Here is a 24,085-nt window from a genome sequence, read left to right on the forward strand (position 1 = left end):
GTACATTTATATGACTCCCTGAACCGAGCACTGGGCCAAGTACTTTTAAGAGTTTTATAATTCTCAGAACCACCCTAAATGATGTGTATTAACAATTGTTTTCTGCATTACTTAGATGAGGAAACTAAGTCTCAGGGTCTAGGTAATGATACCGAGCCATACAGCTAGTACGAGTCAGAACAGATTGGAGCACAAGTTCATCTGACTAAAACCTGTGCAACCAGCACCATGTTCTAATGTCTGTATTGCTTCAGTTTATGGACAGTGGAGTATTACTAGAGGAAGGGTAGGCCCATGTTTCTTCCATGGGGGAGTTGTTGACATTTTGGGTGAGAGAACTTTTCTTCATTGTGCTGAGCTGTGGCAAGTCGGTGTCCTAAGATCATTGCCACAAAATGCCCATGGCACCCATCAGTCTACCCCAAACACCCTATACATTTCCAGATGTCTTCTAAGGGTATGGTAGCATACCTAGTTGAGAACCACTGGGTAGAACAAGAACAAATGTAGCTCAGCTTCATCTTATCTAGTGTCAATCAAGCCCTTCTTTCTGCTAAGCAATCCTTTAACATCAGTTCACCCCTTATCAAAAGGTATAAACTAGTGCCTTCATTGAATATTTTTATTTTCTCTTAACTGGTAGTATGTTGGAATGTATTCTGTTTAGTTCTACGACACACTGCATGTGTTGGGAGTTTCACTCCCTGAGTTTCACCCAGGTCTATCAGATTTCCTGTTTTCTTCTCTATGCTTCAACACTTTATTGCTGATAACTTATTGGACATTTCCCTATAGATGTCACGTTTAATTTCAAACTGGTTTAATCTCTCTAAAATTTAGTGTGATGATTTAAGTGTTGGGGTTTTGGAAGCAGACAATACTGGAATCCAATTCTGGCTCTCTACCCTTTTAAGAATTGTGTGACTTAGGGCAGGGTTACTTAACTCCTCTGAACTCTAGTTATACCCTTTGTAAAAGACACAGACCTACTAGAGAACGGACTTGAGGATATGGGGAGGGGGAAGGGTGAGCTGTGACAAAGCGAGAGAGAGGCATGGACATATATACACTACCAAACGTAAGGTTGATAGCTAGTGGGAAGCAGCCGCATAGCACAGGGAGATCAACTTGGTGCTTTGTGACCGCCTGGAGGGGTGGGATAGGGAGGGTGGGAGGGAGGGAGATGCAAGAGGGAAGAGGTATGGGAACATATGTATATGTATAACTGATTCACTTTGTTATAAAGCAGAAACTAACCATTGTAAAGCAATTATACCCCAATAAAGATGTTAAAAAAAAAAAAAGATACAACATTGCCTGACTTGTAGCACTTCGCATAGGGCCCAGCACATAGTAAAGGCTTAATATCTCTCCAGTACTGCCCAACAGAACTTTCTGCAGTGATGGAAAGGCAGTGTATCATCTGCACTATTCAACACATCGGCACTAACCCCGTCTAGGTGGGTATGGAAGCACTTTAAACACGGCGAGTGCAACTGAGGAATTTTAAATTTTATTTAATTTTCATTAATTAAAATGTAAATTTAAATACCCACATATGGTCAGTAACTGCTGATTTGGACAGCACAGGATGGTAACCTCATGTTTTCCAAAATCAAGCTTCTTATTTTGATTCCAAACCTACTCCTCTTGTGGTATTTGTTCATCTCAATCCATGGGAATGTTAATTTTCTAGTTCTCTAGCTAAATGCTTTGGAGTCATCTTTAATTCCTTTCTTTCTTTCCCATGCTATAGCTAATCCACTAGCAAATGATTTCAGCTTTACTTTCAGAAAGTATCTAGAATTCAAGTACTTCTTACCTCTTCCACAGATACCACCGTGATTCAGACTCCACTGTTCTCTCTCTCTTGATCTCCCTGTTTGCATTTTTATTCTTCCAGAGCTATCATTTTAAAATACACGTTTAAATATGTCACTCCTCTGGTGAGAATCCTCCACTGGCTTCTCATTTCATTCAGAGTAGAAGCCAAAATATTTGCAGAGGTCTTATGTGATCTTGCCGCTTCTCCTGGTTGTTTTCTCCTTTCACTCTCTTAGCAAATATTCCCTTCCAGTAGACTATTGTTGACACAGCTATGCTCCTGCCTCAGGGCCTTTGCACCTATTGTTGCTGCTGCCTGGAACAATCTACCTTCTGGCTTCAGGCTTTCTCTGCTTTCTCACTTCCTTAAAGGAAGTCTCTTCTCAAATGTCACCCTAGCAGTGAGTCATCCCCAGAGTGTATATTTGCTACCACCCCTCCCGCATACTCTGTATTCCCCTATGCTGCCCTTGCCCTTATCACTAGTCCTGCCTAACTATATGTTTACTTGGTTTGTCGGTTAAAAAAAAATTTTTTTTTGTGGTTATTATCTGTCTCTCTCCCTGGAAAGTAAGCTCCATGAAGAAGGGGCTTTGTTTTTATCGTGTTCTCTATCACTCACCTAGGAAACAACCTAGCACATAGAAGATGCTCAATAAATATCTGTTAAATGAATAAATTCATTAATAAATTAATGGCTCTCCTGTGGCTATTTAACATATTTTAATATTATTTAAGACCCTTTATGATTTTGCTTCAATTTATGTTATTTTTTTAAACCATATTTCTTACCTTTGTACAAATCATTCAACTTAATTAGGTCATTTACTTAGCCCAGAGGTAGTGTACTTGATGACTGTAGAATATGAATGTTTGAAATAGGAAGTAAGGAACTCAGTCTAGTTTCTGAACTGGCATGCTGTGACACTCTGCCTCACCAAGAACTAGGCTGCCCGATTGTGAGCAACATTTAAAACTTATTTTACTGCAGCTGAGTATTCTGCCAACAGGCAATGTCTGTCAAACAGAACTTGACCTGAGTTGTTTGTGGAGCGTGGTCCAGATTAGATACAATCTACCACAAGTCAAATGGTTTAACATAAGTCAAGTTCTCACCAAAGAAAAATGTACAGGCAAGAGATGACTTAACTTTCAGATTATGTCCTTGAGTGCTGCGAGGGCATTGACTGTTCTCTTCAAGCAGAATGAGTGCCTAAGGATGCAGGGTTATTGGCACATCACACCTGTGAGGCCTTTCTAGGCAATATGTGGCTTTGCTCTGTGCTAGTATAATTATGTTTCATTTATTGCTAATTTAGCGGTTTCTTGAGTCTTAATCTCGTCAACTGTTTTCTCAAAATTCTGGTATTTGAAATTATGCTAGGACCATAAAATGATGGAGAGCCATGTTTTTAGCACCTAGATTTTAGTTTTGCTAGCTCAGCTGAGGCTCTTACTCAATTCTTTCTGCTTATTAATTAATGATTATTAATGTTGTACTTAAAATTCACTTTTTTCTATTTTTTTAAAATTGGGGTATAATTGCTTACAGAGAAGTGAATCAGCTATATGTATACATATATTCCTTCTTTTTGGATTTCCTTCCCATTTAGGTCACCACAGAGCACTGAGTAGAGTTCCCTGTGCTATACAATAGGTTCTCATTAGTTATCTATTTTAGGCATAGTAGTGTATATATGTCAATCCCAATCTCCCACTTCATCCCACCCCCTCCTCTCCACCCTTGGTGTTTATACGTTTGTTCTCTACATCTGTGTCTCTATTAAAATGGTACAGATGAACGTATTAGCAAAGTAAAATTCACTTTTTAGTTTATGAGAATAATTATAGATTTCCCCCTGGGTTCCCTGTACTCACTGTTCTTCTTTTTTCTTGTTGCCCTCTTAGAATTCACTGCTGTTTGGTGGGTCACATGTGATGTGGGTTAGTAGGAAGAACTGATGAAGATGGTGAAGTGGTTTAAAAAGCTGAGTGACACATGTTTTGAAATATTGTGAAAGGCAGGGTGGGATGACACATCACTGGTCCCACAGCAACTGGAAAATAACTTGTCTTATGACATCTGGTCTGTCAGGCTCTTGTCACCAGATTATACGTGTACATTTACTTAGGAACAAGTCCATCTCCTCACAGGCTCCTCCTCCCACACTGCACGCTTTGAAAATGTATGAAAAGGAAATAATAATACTTTTCACAAAGCACTTTTTAAAAGTGCTTGTGACGCATGATATGAGGAACGAGATAGAGCAGGGCCAGGGTCCTTTTCATGGAACTGACATCCTGGTGAGAAAAGATAGAATACACACAGTTAAACCAAGTGGCATAGAGTGATAAATGCAGCAAGAAAAAAAATGAAACCAAGTAGTATGAGAAAGAGTGAGTAGGGTTGAAGACACTTTATATGGGATGGCCAGGAATGCTTCTCAGGGGAGGTATTGTTTGAACCCAAACCTGAATCAGGAGCAGAAGGTAGGCAAGTAACGTCTGGCGGCATAGTGTTCCAGGCAGAGGAGGGCAAACTGCAAAACCCCTTTGTGGAGCGGACAGGGGGCAGAGTGACAGAAGCTGATGGACAGAGAAGCAATGAGGGACAAGATACAGTCTGATATCTGAGTAGGAAGCAGAGCCTGTGGGACCTGGTACTTCTAGTTAGGGATTTGGGTTTGCCTGAAGGTCAAGGGAAACCATGGAGGGTCTCAAGTAGGAAATGCCAGAGCACTTTAAAAAATACCCTAGTTTCACTCTCAGTAATGGAAAACTTGATATTTGGAAATTCTTCTTACTGAAAACAACTGAAAATACTGGAATATATATATATATATATATATATATATATATATATATACATTTAAATTTCCTTAAAGTGACAAAGAGCTAATAAAATACTGAGAAATTACTTGGCGTAGATCTGGGAATCCAGAGATACAAGTTCAGCTAATAGGGCTGGTTTTGCCCTGAAGTATTTATTTGTGGATCCAGAAGAAGTGGCTGAGAGGCTGAGCTGTACTTTTGGCAACAAAGAGAACAATTGACCTTTGCCTGATGGTAGACAGGCTGATTTCATCTTCCATTGTCTTAGAAAAAGAGTTTCTAATGGTTGAAAATTTTGTTACAAGGATGTTCATCAAAATGCTATTTATATCGGCAGAAAATTGGAAGGCACATAACTTTCTAGAAATGGAGGGCTGATTAAATAATCATGATGTGTCCATACAATAAAACACTAACAGGCATTTAAAAAAGTAAAAAGACTAACAAGAGCTTGGAAGAAGCCTCATAATATGCTCTAAGGTGAAAAAAATCCTGACTATAAAATATTATGTAGGGGAGTTTAGGATTGACATATACATACTACTATTTTTAAAATAGACAACCAACACAGACTTACTGTATAGCACAGGGAACTCTGCTCAATATTCTGTAATAACCTAAACAGGAAAGAGTTTGAAAAAGAATAGATATATGTATATGTATAACTGAATCACTTTGCTGTACACCTGAAACTAACACAACATTGTTAATCAACTATAGTCTAATATAAAATAAAACATTTTAAAATTATGTACACATCCCATTTGTGTAACATTATGTGCATACATGTAGGAAAATATACAAAAATGTTAACAGTGGTTATCGCTTGGGATTGGGGTGATGTTTAATTTCTTATTTACTTGCTTATATATCTGTAATAAGAAAAATGCAAAAACCTAATGCAAATTGCTCTGTATTTTTAATGATAAATAAATAGTATACTAGAAGATACTGCAGAAAAGTACAAATAAGAAAATAAATAGTCCTGGAAGCCTCACTTCCGTAGAAAATCAATATTAGTATTTGGTTATGAGGCATTGAAATAATTCTTTATAAATTTATGTGCATATAGACCCCAAACATTTTATAATGTTTGGGATCATAAAACACAGTATTCTGTTGGCTTACTTGTTTTTTTTTAACTCAGACAAATATAGATTCACATTTTTTAAACCTCACAGTATTTAACTTTACTTCAACTCAATTTTTTATTTTATCAATTTTCTATTGATAAATGTTTAAGTTTTTGAAAGTTTCAGTTATGAACAATGGTTCAATGAACATTTATATACATTAAAGTAATAAAATCATTAAAAAACATTTACAATAGCATTTACCCTTTAGATAGGTTCCCACAGCATTTACTCAGCCTTCCTTAAAACACAGGCCAAGTAGTTGCCAGGCTGCAAACAAAGCTAACCTCACAAAGTGGTAGAGTGCTGTAGCACGTGATTAAGGAAACTTCTACCCTACAAAATATTTTGCCCCCAAGATGCAATTTAACTGTTTTAGCAAGGAGCACATCTTTTCCTTTATACAATTAAAGATCTAGAGCGAGGGAAATGTTGGTTCTAAAGTCATCCTTTTTGAAAAGTTAAAGTTATTTATGATGGGCAGTTTTGTTCCTTCTCATTTGCTGGGCTTTACACAAGGCCATGATGTTCACTTGGGCATAATTCCAAGGGCCTCCATTCTCATTCTCATCTGAGTGGATGGCTCTAGGTTGTGTGAAAATTATGGGGCATGCCACCGAGACCCTAGTATTCAGTTTAGTTTGTTTTTTGCTTGGTTATTTTGTTGGTTTATTGAATTCTCCAACCAGACCATTACTAACAGAAATACATGAGAAAAAAATCCCAGGAATATGTTTCAGGGTTTCAGAACAGTAGCAGTGAAAATAGTGTTTACACAGAAGTTCAGAAAAGTTACATATAAGAGAATAAAGACTTTTTTCATAATTTAGACAGAGTTGGTTTGAAAAAGGTTTTCAGCAAATCATATAACCAAATATAGAAATGAAGGTTGCTAACTCAGGCTATTGCACTAACCACTAAACTTAGCTTCCTCTCTTAGCTGCACAGGGCAGAAGCACAGGAAGAAAAAAAATGCCACTCTTTCTGGAACAAGCAGACTTTTGGAAAATGGCTAGTTCTGGAGCTTGACCTATACGACGCATCCTCCTACAAGGTGTGTACCACACCCAGAAACCTTGGAGAAATCATCATGACACAGATGAGATAATCTCAAAACCTTCTGATTTCATGCTGAAGTGATTAGTGATGAGTTCTGATGAGAACTTAAATTCTTTACTTTGGAAATAGATGGTAATTCTAGGATCCCAGAAAGTTTAAATCTGTCAATTCTGTTTGTTTGGGCAGTTGATGGGAAAATGGTGTTGTTTCAAGTCCACGTATCACAGGCACAAATACACATATTAAAATAAGAAATAAGGCACCAGATTAGAAAGAAGCAACACAATGTTAATGAAGGAAGTTATGTCCAGGAGGTAATTTTATTAAAGTGTCATCAGAGTATTTGACAAGTAGAGAATCACATCTTCTCTATCATGTCTCTTATTTCACTATACATAAATTTGTATACCTGCAGTCATTCTTTTTGGACCTAAGAGAAATATTTTCTTTGTACCAAGAACAAATTCACATACAAGTCAGTTCTTCTTCATTGTATTAGCTTTGCTTAATTAGCAGATGAGGTCTTTGAGTCCCATTCCAATGTTAGCATGTCTGAATGGACTAATTGTTTGACTGATTCATTCATTCAATTCAGCAAATGTACATTGAGCCCCTACAATGTGCCAGGCATTGTGCTAAGAGCTGGACATACAAAATTGAATAAAGGTGAAAAGTCCCTGACTTCATGAAGTTTAGAGTCTGGAGGGAGAGATAGATAATAAACAGAACACTAAGGTAATAATTATAGATTGACAAAATTGCTGTGAAAGACTAAACAGGGTGCTTGATGGAGAATAACAGCATGAACCAATAACGTGTCTCTGGGGAGGAGAAATTTAAGTCAGAACCCGAAGGAAGAAAAGGATCCAGGCAGGAAAGGAATGGAAAGAGTATTTGTAGCAGAAGGAATAGCGAGTGCAAGTGGCACGAGGTAAAGTCATAGCAAAATGTAGACACTCATATCCCAGTCCCTTGGGCCAGATATATCTCTGAATTCAGAATTTGATTTGCATTTTAGAAAGTTAATATAGTGTGTAAATGATATCCATATATTTACCCATGTATTATATGTCTCCCATAGACACCTGGGGACAGTACCCTGTAATAAAACACATTAATATATCTGCAGTGGAACATTTAAATATTAACACAAAATGGGATAAATAAAGACTATATATTTTTTTGACATGGCCTTCTGTCAGTTTGCTTCAGGCTTTGTTGTCAAATGAGTTCAGGTCCAATTAGGTTTTGCCACCAGCTAAATTATGAAAAAAATCATTTTTCAGAGCCTTTTGGATTTGTGGATTAGAGATTATAGATCTGTAATTTCCCCCACTTTCCCCAATTATTATGACTAACATTCAGTAATTCATTTATTCAACACTTTCTTTTTTGAAGGATTTTCTATATATCAGGTAGTGTTTTGAATGTCTAGAAATGTATTCAACATGACAATATTTATGTATTTTAAAATAGAAAGCCTACTTTCTTAAATATAGCTAAATAAGTTTGAATGTTAATTTTATACCAATATAGTAAAATATTACTAACAACAACTTTAGAGAAACAACAAGAAACCCCATAAGCCAGCACAAAGTATCTTGGTGTGTAGGCTAACTCAGAGAATCTAGAATAAGATCTTGTAAGAGGGTAGTGAGGGGCTAGAATCTACAACTGGCGCCCCTAAAAATCCTTTAATGTGATACTCTTGGAATCCATTCAGAAGTTCCCGACACTCACATTTGCTTTTGATAATTAAGGGAGCAATTGTATCTTTTGGATAATTCCTGCTCCAAATAATGAGTTTCAATTCTGTTCTTGCATAGTACCAGATACTAAAGTAAGAAATTTGTAGGCATAATTTCACTTAGTCCTAAAAAATAAGATAGATATGAATATTATTTCCTTTTTACAAATCAAGAAAGAGTTTTAAAAGCAATCTAAAGGGGACACTGGATCTGCATCAGTAGAGCCAGGCATGCCTGGGGTTTACCCTCTGCTGTCCAGGGTAGTAAAGGACCAATGACTGACAGGTGTGGAATGAGAATGCTCAGGCCCCTCGCATCAGGTTAGGACAACTCTGAGATGTAATGGACACTCCAGAGGTGTACAGTGGACCAGGTGGAGCCAGCCTTCTGCAGAACTGACGAGACCACACCCTGCCTTGGTTTCCTCCTCTTCCTGCTTCCCCTTCTTCCTTGCCTTCCAGATCTCTCCCGACTTCCTTTAGCAAGTTGCTTGCTCAAAAAGTCTTGCCTCAGGGTCTGCTTCTGCTTCTGGAGAACTCGGAACAGCCCTGCTGAGCCCTGGGGAATTCCCGACCCATGGAAACCATGAGAGATAATGATTGTTGTTAGTGATTGTTGCTTGAACCATGATTTGGGGCACTTTGATAGGCAGTAATAGGTAGTCAGACCTCTCTGCAATGTTTCAGTACGTGTATGCAGCAGGGAGTTCCTAGCTCTTCCTCAGCAGGATCTGTGGCTCAGTCCATCCCGATCTCACACACACACACATTCCAGATATAGGGTTTCTGTTCTTGCTGTAGTGTATCAGCTAACACCACTATCTCAGGGCCCACCGAGTGTCTGATCTGCTGAAACAGCATTGCCTTGGATTAAGGGACCCACTTTATAGTAAATAAGGTGTGACAAAGTGTACATGACATGGGATCCACTCGTCCTACCATGAAGCACCTCACTTGGAAGATGCTAGCCTGACAGAGCATGGAACAGTCCTTTGAAGGCAAAGCAAAGATGAGGTGTGGTCCTTCAGGGTGTGCTGTGTACCACAGAGTAACAGCCATTACATACCACTGGGTACCCAATAGGAGGAGTATAGACGTCCCAGAAACAGAGGCAGGAATAGGAGTGGCCCTGATCATCATCACTTCCAGTCACCTACTTCTTCTTTTTCCTTTGGATCTGCTTCTATAGTTCCTTCTTTCTCCCCCAGCTTTGGTGTACTTCCAGCAGCCACAGCTGTGGCTCTTCACGGGCAGACTGTCCTCCTCGGACTACTGGAGACATTTTTTTTTTTTTTTTTTTGTAGTATGCGGGCCTCTCCCTGCTGTGGCCTCTCCCGTTGTGGAGCAACAGGCTCCGGACGTGCAGGCTCAGTGGCCATGGCTCACAGGCGCAGCTGCTCCGTGGCATGTGGGATCTTCCCGGACCGGGGCACGAACCCGTGTCCCCTGCATCGGCAGGCGGACTCTCAACCACTGCGCCACCAGGGAAGCCCTACTGGAGACATTTTACTTTCAAGTGAGGGGGGCTGGAGATGCCCTCCTTTCCCCACAGGGATGCCGGTGCAGTTGTGGGGAACAAAAGCCCTTGCTCTGAAGCTGAACTTGCCCTCTGACTACCCCCACGGAACCAGGATGAGCTGAGGTCTCATCCTCTCCTTTCTTCTGCTTCGAGGAATCTGACCTAACTCACTCTCCAGGGTCACAAACAAAATAAGTGGTGGGATCAGGACCTAGGGTTGCCATACTGAGCAGATAAAAATACAAGATACCCAGTTAGATTTGAATTTCGAATAAACAGCAATTTTTTTAGTATGAGTATGTCCCATGCAATATTTGGGACATACTTGTCTTTAATTTTAAACATTGTTTATCTGAATTTCAAATTTAACTGGGTGTCCTATATTTTATTTGGCAACTGTATCAGAATACTAGCCAAAGTCTAATTCCGGTACCTATGAGTTTTTTAATTAATAAATCATTTAAAATCTGTAAATAAATTCAATGCACATATTACAAAATTCAGAAGGTAATATTGTAACCAAGCAAGGGCTTTTGGGCAGAGAGCCAAACTTTGACAGTGGGTTTGTAGCAAAGTAAGTGTTCATTGCAGGGCACCAAGCAAGGGAGTGGGAGACAAGCCTCAGATCCACTCCAACTTGATCATTGAGTTGGGAGTGTTTTAAAGGGGAAGAACAAAGAAGCTGGGGTTAATCATCGTTTTGTGACATTTCTTAATTGGAGGTTTGGAAGTCAGGACGTCTCTGGTTTACGATTCTCTGGCCAGGTGGTCCATGGCTAGGGGTCTGTTAGCTCATCTTGCTCTGGAGAAACAACCTGGTTTGTATGTTAATAATGATTTCTATAATAGCAATTTTAGTACAGTAACATGTTATCAACAACAGCAATTTTAGTCATCTGACTCTGGTTGATTAGTGTTCAATTAGCACAGGATTGAGGTCAGAAGGGACAAGAAAGGGAATAAAGGTTTAGATAGAGAGAGTAATCATAAACTCAGCAGGGGAACCTGGTTTTAGGGGGACTCTGTTTCAACAGAGTAAACAATGTCTCCCTACACCCCTGTGCCCAGCCACTCAGGTCTCCCATTTAGAGGCTATCATGGTAGCCTGTTTCTTATTTATCTTTCTAGCAATATTCTCTGTAAATGCAGGTACAATTATATATGCATCTCTGTACTTTTCTTTATTAGTTTAACAGCCAATCTTGGAGAAAGGTCTTATCAGCCCCTCTGGAATTGCCTTGTTCTTTTTAATAATTACACAGTTCTTTACAAAGGCTTATTAGTCACGTGGATTGTTTTCAGTCTTTTGCTTTTATAGATAACCAAAGTCCGGGCTATCTTGCTTTATTTAATTTAAAGAGACTCCAGAGTCGAAGTACCAAAATGCAGATCAACAGATTGAAATGATAAATGCTCCTAATAGAATTGAGGAGAGATGTAGTTTACTTGATAATAAGGTAGAGGAAGTTCAATGGATGCTATCTATGTTCTCTGACATTTAAAATTATTCTGCCCTCCAATAAGTATGCTGGAATTTTTTGAGTGGATATGAATACATTTTGCATGTAATCCTTTATAATAACTCCCCAAGAAAACTAATAACCATTTACCGATACAAATATGGTTATCATTTGCCATAGGAGTGAGAATTCATGGCATTGTACTTAATGTCACCTGGGAGTCAGTGCGTTTTCTAAAAGGAATTACTTGACAGTGGAGTGCCTACTGCTCCCATGCACAAAGGCAAGAATGTATTTTAAAAAGACTGTTTCTGGGATAAGCAGAAAGGCCTGTAAGTCAGTAGCATTCCTTTCTAGAAAGGCAGCCTTAGAGAAGGAAGAACAGATGAGAGGTAGGCTCCTGGAAGTTTGTTATGTTAATATGTAACAGAAGGGAAGATTCATTACAGGGAAGGGAGACATACAGCCCAATTTGCTCAGAGTTGAGATATATGCTGGGTTTGGGGGTTAGAGAAGATTGACAAGGGCACGTAGTGTAGTGTATCATCGAATAGGGAAGTTCTTGCTGGCTGCTAAAATGATGGAGAAAATGGAATGACGGGGTGGCATGCATGAAATTCTTGTTATAGACTGATATTTTTTGAGGCAGCTGTGGGGTTAGAAATGTCCCCTGCCCTCAGTAGATTTATAGAATAATAGACTGACATGGAAACAAAGATGTTCTCTAAACAAACACAGAATCATTTTGCACAGAATTCATATACTACAGTATAAAACATAAGTAATATACATGGTGTAGATTTCTTTAAACTCCGTAATTCTCTGCTAGTCAAGCGTATTGAACTAGACCCTGAAATAAGCCTCAGCAAAAGCAGGCTAATGTAATAAGAATTTAGTTTAAAAGGGAAAATACAGGTTCTTTAATTCCTCTGTATCCTGGGTTTTTCCCTTTCCACAGTTAATCTTTTCACTGCCTTTCAAAACTCTTCTGGTAGATTTAAAAAATCTAGTTCTATGGTAAATTTATTATTTGGAAAAGGAATACTAGCCGAGTAGGCCCTATAGCTTTGGCTTTTTTTCTTTTGCGGTACGCAGGCCTGCCACTGTTGTGGCCTCTCCCGCTGCGGAGCACAGGCTCCGGACGCGCAGGCTCAGCGGCCATGGCTCACGGGCCCAGCCGCTCGGCGGCATGTGGGATCCTCCCGGACCGGGGCACGAACTCATGTGCCCTGCATCGGCAGGCGGATTCTCAACCACTGCGCCACCTGGAAAGCCCCTGGCTTTTTATCTTACAACAAATGTCCACTGGGACAGGGTGCAAGTATTCTCTGAGTTGTGTGCCTGGTATGTGTGCTCTCACACTTTAGTTTATATTAAATAAATATCACAGGAACTGAAACAATCTAACACTCTCCTCAGCCACAGGATTTTCTTCAGCACTTCCTTAGAAGAGCTACTATAAATATACCAGCCGCATCACCCACTTACAAATAGTACTTGACACCACGTGAATGAGTTTCTTGAACAAACTCATTCCTTTGGGGAGGGGCTAGAATGCAAAAAATACAGTTTCTTCTAAAAACAAACAAATAAGACACTGATATTTTTCCAGGCGTTGCCTGGTAGTACTAGTGTGCCTACAATCCTGCTTCTTATTTCTTACTCTTTCTAGGCTACCTACACTTCATCATTTCCTCACCAGGTAAAAGATGGTAAAAACAGTGAAAATGATCTTTATTCCTAAATCTTCTCACTTTCCTGTCTTCATCAGTCCACTGATGGACTTTCCTGTTCTCGTGGGTTGGTATTGTAGGGGAGGAAAAAGTTTTTCTCGTCCTTCTTAGGGTTCTTGGCTGGGTCTGAAAATTAAACTGACAAAGACAGATGAACAGGAGAAAAGCATACAAATTGTATTGAATTTTTACATGTACATGGAGCTTGCACAGGAGAATGAAGGCTGGAAGAAGTGATTGGAGCAGGAAGCATTTGTATCTTTTAGACAAAGAAACAATAAATTTGCAAAGAATTGACAAGAAAAAGGGGTTTGGGGTATTTCCCTGCTGGCACAGTGGTTAAGAATCTGTCTGCCAATGCGGGGGACAGAGGTTTGATCCCTGGTCCGGGAAGATCCCACATAAAGTGGAGCAACTAAGCCCGTGTGCCACAACTACTGAGCCTGCAAGCCACAACTACCGAAGCCCATGCGTCCCAGAGCCCGCACCGCAACTAGTGAGCACAGGCACCGCAACTACTGAAGCCTGCACGGCTAGAGCCTGTGCTCTGCAACAAGAGAAGCCACTGCAATGAGAAAGCCACGCACCACAATGAAGAGTAGACCCTGCTCGCTGCAACTAGAGAAAGCCGGCGCAGCAACGAAGACCCAACGCAGCCAAAATAAATAAATAAAAATTAAAAAAATAAATAAAAAATAAAGTGTACAATTCACTGGTTAAAAAAACAAACAAAAACAAAAAGGGGTTTGGGCTAAGGGTGGTAAACGGTGAAGAAGTAACTTGGAAGATTAGAGTTAGTTTAACAAGCTTGTTTTGCAGATTCTTCTGGTGCCTTCTTTGGGCTAAGAGTCTGTCTCCAGTGAAAGGAGAATTTATTTCCTGTGTTTAGGCAGAAAAGAAGGTAACTTTATCTGCATTTACTGCTTCTTAATTGCCTTCAGCTCAAAATAATTTTTATGTCAAAGAGGCATACTTTGGGATGACATTCTGGTTTCCTTCAGCAAATAGGAGTCATGAAATTAAATAACTCTAAGCCCGGAGGTACTTGGAAAGGCCATTTGGTAGAAAAATCCAGGAGAAACAAACATAGACTCTCAGATTTTCAGGGCTGGAAGGAAATTTAGGAGAATACAACCCCATATCACATATTTGAATCTCTCTGGAAATATGTAGAATTGTTAAAAGAAATTTCTAGCTTTTTGAACCGTTAAATTTTTTAAGCCTACTCCCTTCCTACCTTCAAAACACTAATTACCAATTCCTAACTTTCAAACCAATAGTATTTTAAAATGTCGTAATTATTGAACTTAACACACAAAAATAACATTATATGTCACTGCCTAAATTATGTTCATGATTTATTTATTTTGCTTTAATACAGTAATTCTTTCTTTCCCAAGATAATCTTCCAGTATGTTTTTCTATTTTCTCATTTCTCATAACAGTGAAGAAACAGATATTAGCTCTGTTTTCCTCTTCTTGGCTCCAATCTCAAAGGATATTGAACTGGAAACTTGAGGGGCCTAATCAGCAGAGAAAATAAGATAAGAAAAAGTAAATACAATAAACTATTTAGAAAATCAATTCTGAAGTGGAGGGGACCTTAGTTAGATATCATCTAGCAAAATATCTCCATATAAGATGAAGAGAGGAAGGTACAGAATGTTTGTGTGACTTGTCCAAGGATACACAGAGGCTTAATGGTAGAGCCTCTGCAAGGTCCCCTTCACTTGACTTCCAGACAGGGCTCTAAGAAAGATCTCAAGAGAAACTTCAATGCATAAAGAGTATTTTGGTTTCCCTCGGTTTATGAAAACATGTTTACTAGGCATTTGGATTCTAAGAAGTTATTTTCTTCCTTCGTTCGTTTGTTCCTTCCTTCCTTCTTTCCTTCCTCTCTCTCTATTTCTTCCTTTCTTTCCTTCTCTATACTAAGCAGCTAACTCCAATTTAAACTCTTTTGGCTTCAAAATTATAGGAAATATTTATCTACTGAACCAATTCAATTCTCAGACAATTCTCAGTGTCTGGAAAGAACTCCAGAGACTCCCAGTTCTTGGCTATTTACAATAATAGAAGGGAAGCAGTAGTATAGGTAATCCAAATTAACAAATAATTCTTGAGAAATTTCAAACTAAATTAAATATGGAAATTAATAACTAGATTGATATATTAATGGGATCATCCTTCTTAGGCAAGGCATATATACCAGAATGATTAAGGCTTTGCTTTCAAAAGGGGCGGACTTACACGACATCATTCAACAGTATCCCTACAGCCTGTAAAATAAATTTTATAAGAGCAACTAATATTTTGGAATATACTTCAGATAGGAGAAGTCTAAGCAATTGGTTATGGTTTGTTTTAAAGTATGGAATATATTCAATATATGAAGGAAAGGGGATAGTAGAGCTGATAGGCCTTCTGTGATAAAGTTCCTAGGGTGGATCTCATTTGGAAATGCTAAAAAGTTGAGAGAGGAACCAAGAGGAGTGATCACTTGTAACAATTTCTAGAAATATTATTAATGACGCTTTCCCTGTAACCCATTGTGCTCATTCCTGCCTGCCCCCCACCCCAGTGAATTATTTTTTCAAATTCATTCAAACTCTGTGCATCTCCTCTCTTCTGATTATCATTATCTTTCTGATTCTCACTTTTTTAAGAGAGAAGGTAAGCCACTGTTTTTATTGAATAGGAATTCCATATTTTACATCTCTTCTCTTTGAAGATTTTGCAAAGTAGACATCATGAATAATTTAGAGTTTTCTTTTATTGGAAACATTTTTTAAAGACTGCATCAACACATGGGGAATAAAAAGATGTTCTGATACAAAATGAAAAGATGCTGACCTGTCAGTTCACTGTCCTAAAGACCAGTGTGCATCCATGTATCGCAGAAGTTCTTGAATGATTGTTTTTCAAACTGCTAGATTGGAAGAATACAAGTGGATGAAATTCTTCTTCATTCTCTGAAGATGGCAGAGTTCCAGATTCTTTTTATTTTTAAGGATCATGTGACCCTTTGCATTTTCTGTTTTTTTTAAGTTGATTCTTCTTATATAAAGGATTCCAGAATCAGACACCTTTATGGACAAGTGTTTTGCTAAAAAGCTGTTCTTCCTTTACCTATAGATTTTCCTCTTTCAGGCCATTCCCACTTCCTCTTCCTTAAAGATCTCATTTCCCAGTTTTTGACCACTAGGTGTCATAAGTATTCACACAAATGCCTCAAAGATGTAAAAATAAACTTTCTCTTAAAATGAGCCCCTGAATATATGACTTTCCATATGCAATCTTATATGATTTGGGCTCACATATTAGTTCCAATTTACATGTGATTCAAATTCAGATTAGAAGGTTCAGGAAAAGTCACAAAATCAAGGAAAAATGAAATGGAAATCTTGTGGTGTATAAATGGTTTGTCAAAGGGGCAAACCTGTGTAGCTTTGAACTCTGCAGAACTTGTTCCTTCTAGACCCCCTTCCTTACTTGACCTCCAGAGTTTCCTTAGACTCATTGTATGAAATCAATAGGCACCTCCTTTTAGGAATGGGCTTCACAAGAGCACATTGAAATAGCCTTTGGAAATCTTTGCATTACTTTGCAATAGTGATACTCATGAGACACTGGAACCCACTATCATTCTACTTATTTGAGTTTCAGCTGAAGGGGCTGATACATTAGAAGATTATTTTCAAGTCATGGCTTTTTAAATCTAGGTTGATCAATTCTAACCTTTTCATTTTGTGTTGGGGAAATGATACCTGCAGTAGTTTGCTCATTGTCGAAAGATGTTAGCAGAACTACACATTGGACGCATGTCTTCTGACTCCCAGGCATCCTAGGTCTTCTGTGTAGTTCTTACTGTTCTTAGGATAGATTCATGTATCTGCCTTGGAATTTTGAAAAAAACAATAAACCAAAGTATTCCTTAGACTGTGTTCAATATTATAACAAAAAGCTCAGCTCAGTAAGCTTCCTCTGTGGAGATTTAATGTTAAAAACAGAAGTAGCCTGTTAGTTGTTGGCACAATGACAGGAAACAAATTTTAATGCTCTCATTTTACAGAATTTGCAGATTTCATTTTAATTCAGACAGATGGAATAACTGTTCCATTTAACTTTTCTTTGTATTGCAAGTCAACCAGACCTATACATATCTTTCAATGAATTTTTTAAGGAAGATGACCATATTTAATGAAAAGATAATCTTTTGGTATTCTAAGTAAAAAAGAATACTACTGTTGTTCTCACCAAGATAGGCTTAGTCACTTGACTATAAAAGTAGTGAAAATATTGCATTTTAAGTAGCTGTACCATAAAATAATGAATTTTATTTGTGTAAGGTACTTTATTACTTGAGATGAGAAGCGCTGTCCTTGTATGATCAAAAGACCTGAAGGGTCCATGTCCTTGGTGTTCACTCCGTTCCCATGGAGAGGACACTCCATATCCCTCTGGTAAATATGGCCCTTTTGTTTATTCTGACTGAGGTTTCCATGGTAAGTCCAGGCGCAGAATTTCTTTTGGGTAAGAATTTTCCCTAATTACAATACTAAACAATTACTTTACCTAAATTCTCTTATACAAATTTTGAAAGACTGAATTAAAAATTAATTCTTTGGCCACAATGACAGTGCATGGAACTAGTTAAACTAGTAATTCTGAGCATTGTTTAAGATGTTTTACCAAAAAATGTTGTAAGATCAAATAAGTTAGAGAAATAGGTTGTATGCTTGAAATCCTTTCTTAGACATTAAAAATGCTGCTTAGCGTATTACAGGCTCTGAAAAATCCTTCAGTTAAGAAACTTGCTCAAATCTATTGAAACTAACATTTTCCAAGCATCATTGGTCAGAAACGTTAATTGTAAAATACCAAATAACATCTTGTGAAAAACAGGTTGAGAAATCGATTGCCCAAATGACATACAATCCTAAATCAACTACTCTGTTTCTTGCAATGTGCAATCCTTCTATTGGATTTTTATCTCATTTATCGTCAGTATCTAAACAGTATTCCCTTGCCTCCATGGCTACTTTCTGGCCAGTAAGGGTCATAGTTGCAACACAAAAGGCCAAAACCCTGCTAAGTTTATACACAGAAATTTCCAAGTATCAATATCCTGTCAACAGATGGACTATTTTAAAATATTACTTTCCTGCATGTTATAAAACAGTTGTCTCAGTTGATTTCCTCTAACCCATTTATTTTCTTTCACTTAATGTAAAATTTTTCCATGTCAGAGTCCATGATTGATTACTAGAGGTCAAATAAGCCTGGACTAAAAATACAATTGTTGTATTTCCTGGGAGTTGACATTATGGCTGTTACCTTATTGTAGGAGTAAATTTCACATTCAACATAGAATACAAACTCGTTAGTGTGGCATAATAGGTTGAGTGCAGTCGTTTCTAAGGTGGCATGGAAGTGGTACACCCAGATCACCACTGGTTATGTGGGATTAGCACAAGAAAGCAAGATAAAGCAAGGTAACCTGGCTACTGTCTCACTTTCTTGTTATCAGTTGGCCTTGGGTCCTGATACTTCCATAACTGGCTTATTCCATAAACCTCACAGAGAATTGTTAACAATATTTCTGGATACAGCCATTGCTTAAGTGATTTGCTTTCCCTGTGGGTATTTTTTATTTCTATATCCTGCAAGAGAGAATTCATTTAGATTATTTTGTCACCATCCCATACAAAGAACTCTTACTAAGCGGTTTTATCCCAAGCTACTGCAAAGACCATTAACTACCTTCAAGTTCAAGTTCAATCCAGAAATTAGCCCAAACTCTAACTCCATTAGTTATGTGCAGAGTATCAACATTTTCTTCTCTTGATATACATGCCATGAATCCTACAAAAAAATTTCTATAAAGAATTACTTGCTCTTTCTGTCATCAAGGGTGATATAATGATTGTGGTTGTGGGAACCCAGAGTTTCATAGAATTTGTTTTGGTCCAAGACATATTATGATCTCGTTCCCCCCTGCTACTTCAACTGATATCCCATTACTCTTCTTCTTTCTTTATTAATAATAAATGGATTACTAGTCTCCAAATATTCCATGATTTTTCTTGCTGTCCTTTTTTGCATATGTGCTTCTCTTCCACTGGAATGCCATTCCCTTCCTTTATCACACAATTGAATTCTTCTCATATTTCCAGATTTGGTTCAAGTGATACCTCTTCTAGGATATCTTTCATGTTCATTCCTAAGCTCAAAGAAAATTTTAATTGCCATGAAAAAATTGAGATTAAGGACTTCAATAGTTAGTGAATTACTTGGGATAGGAGTAGTTGCTGTATCACACAATCCTCAAAATATATAATTTTTCAAATATGTACGATAGAAGTTTACTTGTCAATCACATCAACTCCCAAAGAGATTAGTGGGAAACCTTCCTCCAACTAGTGATTTAGGATTTCAGCCTCGTTCTGTCTTGTAGGTTCACCATCTGACACTGTGCTTATCTGTATTCAGCTAGTGGAAGAAAAAAAAAGAGTGAAAAAGATATAACCACTTCTTAACAATCTTGATCTGGAATCAATACACGCTTGTTTCCATTACTAAGAACAAGTCACATGGCCCCACCTAGGTGTATTGAGGTTGGAAAGTGTGTTGCCTGACTGGGTTGCAGTTCCTGGTAGGAACTCCAGGAAGGAAATGCATACATTTGGGGCATAAGAGTTAGCTATCTCTGCTACAGTTAATATTCTTATGTTTGCAATGACATAAACTCCAACTGAAGAAAGATTAAGCACCAAGGTTGTTTTAATGAAGTCATCCAGGGGGTTGTTCAGAGAAGCCAAGGAAGAGCTGCAGGGATCGGGCAAACTGGGGAGCTTCAGATATAGGACCTGGAGACACAATGCCATCATGTTTGTCTTTTGTCTCTGTTTTTCCTGCTTATTGATTTTATCCTCTTCTATTGCAGAGAGATGGATTCATGTACATGGTGGGGGTGTGGGAAGGTAGCCAATTCCCGGCTTAGAGTCTCCAAATTTTGTGATTCTAGAGCAAAGTAAGAATATGTTTTTTCCCCATTTTGCTATATAAAAATTCCACAGACAGACTGGATAACTTAGCTCACGTGTTCACCCACTGAACCAATCACCGTGGCTACTGCTAAAAAGTGAGATATATATAGGGCATTTGTGGACCCAGTCCCTACATGACTTGGGACATTATAATCTTATTTCAAAAAGTCCTAGAGTAAGTGGAAGAATTTTATTGTCAAGGTGGATACAAACTTGGGATATAAACTAGATTAGAAGAAGGGCTTCAACACATTGGAGAAGTGTATGCAGCAAATAAGGAGTATGGGAGCAGTTCAGCTTCTGCTGTTTTAGCTGAAGTCCAGGCTTTGTTGTTCCAGTTATAGAGCACAGGAAGAGCAGACTGAGCATAATTCTGAAGGGCCCTAGGATTTTTGGAATGGTAAGTGAGCATCGGCTTCACCACAAAATCACCAATTGCTTCGGCCCCTAACAAGAGAGTCAGCCTGTCCTTTGAAGATTTGAAGTCAGGCATTGACGTCTCCTCTCTAGATATGAAAGTCTAGGTGGCATCTTCTTCCAATATAGGGTGGTTTCATATACACTGAAAGTCTGTTGTTTCGTGTAACCACCTTCATTAATCATCTATAGCCAGATCTTCTGGATAACTTGCTGCAGCTTGTATATCAGCACTTGCTGCTTCACTTTGCACTTTTATGTTATGGAGACGGCTTCTTTCCTTCAACCTCATAACCAACCTCTGCTCGCTTCAAACCTTTCTTCTGCAGTGCCTTCATCTCTCTCAGACTTCATGGAATTGAAGAGAATTAGAGCCTTGGTCTGTATTGGGCTTTTGGCTTAAGGGGATATTGTGGTTGGTTTGATCTATCCAAATCACTAAAACTTTCTCCATATCAGCAATAAGGCTGTTACAGTTTTTTTTATTATTCATGTGTTCACTGGAGTGGCAATTTTGATTTCTTTCAGGAACTTTTCCTTTGCATTTCCAACTTGGCTAACTGTTGGGTGCAAGAGTCCTAGCTTTCAGCCTATCTTGAATTTCACCATGCCTTCCTCCCTCACATTAATCATTTATAATTTTTGATTTAAAGTGAGAGACGTGTGACTCTTCCTTTCACTTGAACACTTAGAGGCCACTGTCTGATTATTAACTGGCCTAATTTCAATATTGTTGTGTCTCAGGGAATAGAGAGGCCAGAAGTTATGGAGAGAGAGGGAAAGGCTGGTGGGTGGAGCAGTCAGAACAAAGGATTTGAATAAATATTTTTCCAAGGAAGACATACAAATGACCAATAGGTACATGAAAAGGTGCTCAACATCACTAATCAGGGGAATGAAAATAAAAAGCACAGTGAGATATAACCTAACACCTGTTAGAATGGCTATTTTGAAAAAGAAATAAAACATGCTGGCGGGGGTATGGAGAAAAGGGAGCCCTCGGGCACTGTTGGTGGGAATGCAAATTGCTGTAGCCACTATGAAAAACAGTATGGAGGTTCTTCAAAAAAATCAATAAGAGAACTACCGTATGACCCAGCAATCCCACTTCTGACATACAAAGGACACAAAACCATTATCTAGAGAGATATCTGTACTCCCACGATCGCTGCAGCATTATTCACAACAGCCAAGGTATGGAAACAACATAAGTGTCTGTATGTATATCTTAGTGTCATGTAATTCATAGGCAAACCTAATCCTAGCTAATCCAGAGAATTTGCTCATACAGAGAATAATGAAATCCAGATTACAAAGCTCTTAGGGGGAGGGGTAAATGAAGAATTTGGGATTAACAGATACACACTACCATATATAAAATAGCTAAACAACAAGGACCTACTGTATAGCACAAGGAACTATATTCAATATCTTGTAATAACCTATAAAGAAAAGAATCTGAAAAAGAATATGTATATATACATATATATATATGTATAATTGAATCACTCTGCTGTACACCAGAAACATTGCAAATCAATTATATTTCAATAAAAAAAAACTCTTGAGGGGCTAAGATGATAGTCAAAGCTGTTGTGAAATAAAATGGAATACAAATGTAAATACCAACAGTTTAAAAATATTTCCAAGAATAAACTTGAGGAGAACTGGCTAAAGAGTAGTTTGTATATAAAAACTTGAGTGTGGGTTGGGTGGGGAAGTTGGCAGACACAAGTTTCATATGCGTGAACGGGGGAAATGTACCTTCAACTATTTAAAGGGTTGTCATGTGGAAGAATGTGATGCCTAATTTGCTTTTTTCCCAGAGGGAATACTTAAGACCAATGAATAAAATGTACTAGAGGCAAAATTCTGCTCTATATAAGAAACCATTTGTCAGTAACTCAGGCTGTGTCAAATGAGAATGCATTGCTTCGTGAAGTGTTAAGTTTGATCATCATAAAATCATCAAGGGCTCTGACCTTCATTCGGTGATTTCTATGGGGCAGGTGCTTTGCATCTGTTTTCTCATTCAGTCCTCACAAACCCGTGAGGCAGCCTGAGTTTTTATCTGTTTTACAGATTTGGAAGTCGAGGCTTAGAAAAGTCAAGTAACCTACCCAATACGGTCCTGTGGTGAAAGGCAGAGCCCTGCCGGGAAGCTGCTTTGCCTCCCCCTCTAGCTGTCCATTCACAGAAGCCGTTGGGCACAGGCTGGCCAGAAGGGTAGGGGCAGCTGGTGGTACTGCAAACCACGTTCCTGAGTTAAGCCACATCTAGAAAAGCCTCTACTTCTTTATCTTGAAAGCACTTTCTTAACTCTAGTAGTAGCATTGAGACTGTGTGTGATATGGCAGGAGAAATCCCACTGGGCTGATCTAGGAACCTGAAAGTAAAAAGGGAAAATCATGAGACAAGTAGGGGAATGGATCAAACCACCTAAATTTAAACGTTGAATTTTCCCCTTCTAGTTGTATAGTTTGGGACAGGACATGTAAACTGTTCAAACCTCAGTCTCCTAATGAGCAAAATCCAGGTAATTATAGCCAACTTGCACCGTTGTTGTGATAGCTGAAAAGTAGAATGATTAGCTCAGGCCTGTTGGCAGGGAAGATGCTCAGAACTGATCGTTAATTCTCACCGACACCTGGCATGTGCTGAGGTGTGTATTAGTTGCAGCTCGTGGTTAGAAAAATTCAAATATAGAGTTCCTCCAGGATTTAAAGCAGAGAATTAAACTCATTTAGGCTACATGATTTTTATGATGCCTTATTCACTACTTGTCTAGAAATTTAGAACTTCACTCTTTTGATGAAACATACATTGTAGGGACTGGAAAGCTAAAAATGACATTTCCCAGGCTCACCCAAGATTAGGGTTCTGGGTATGATTTAGGTTTTGCCTATCAAATGCACTCATGCAAGACTTGAATAAGTGAAAAAAAATAAACAGGAACAGAGGCACAGAGGCCGTGGCATGCAGTGTTGGGGATATATAAAAACAAGATCCCCTGCTAACCGAGAAATCCTCCCCACAAAAATAGAAAAGAAAAAAATGTTGTTATTGAACAAGCCTGAACCAGAATGTGATGTGAATTACAGGTAATCTGGTAGGAGACTGCAAGGAGAGAAAGGAATCTCACCCTTTTGTGCAGCTGAGCAGACACAACCCATTCCATCCGGCTTCTCAAGATAAACAGCACAAGACAGCACAATTTATCACACATGGTTGGTCCTAAATTCACTTGGTAATTAGGGTAACCACCTGTGCTCAAAGGAAAAATAAATTTTACCCAAAGGAAAAATAAATTCC

This window comes from Leucopleurus acutus (genome assembly GCF_964270905.1).
Source record: "Leucopleurus acutus genome assembly, chromosome: 17".
Taxonomy (NCBI): domain Eukaryota; kingdom Metazoa; phylum Chordata; class Mammalia; order Artiodactyla; family Delphinidae; genus Leucopleurus; species Leucopleurus acutus.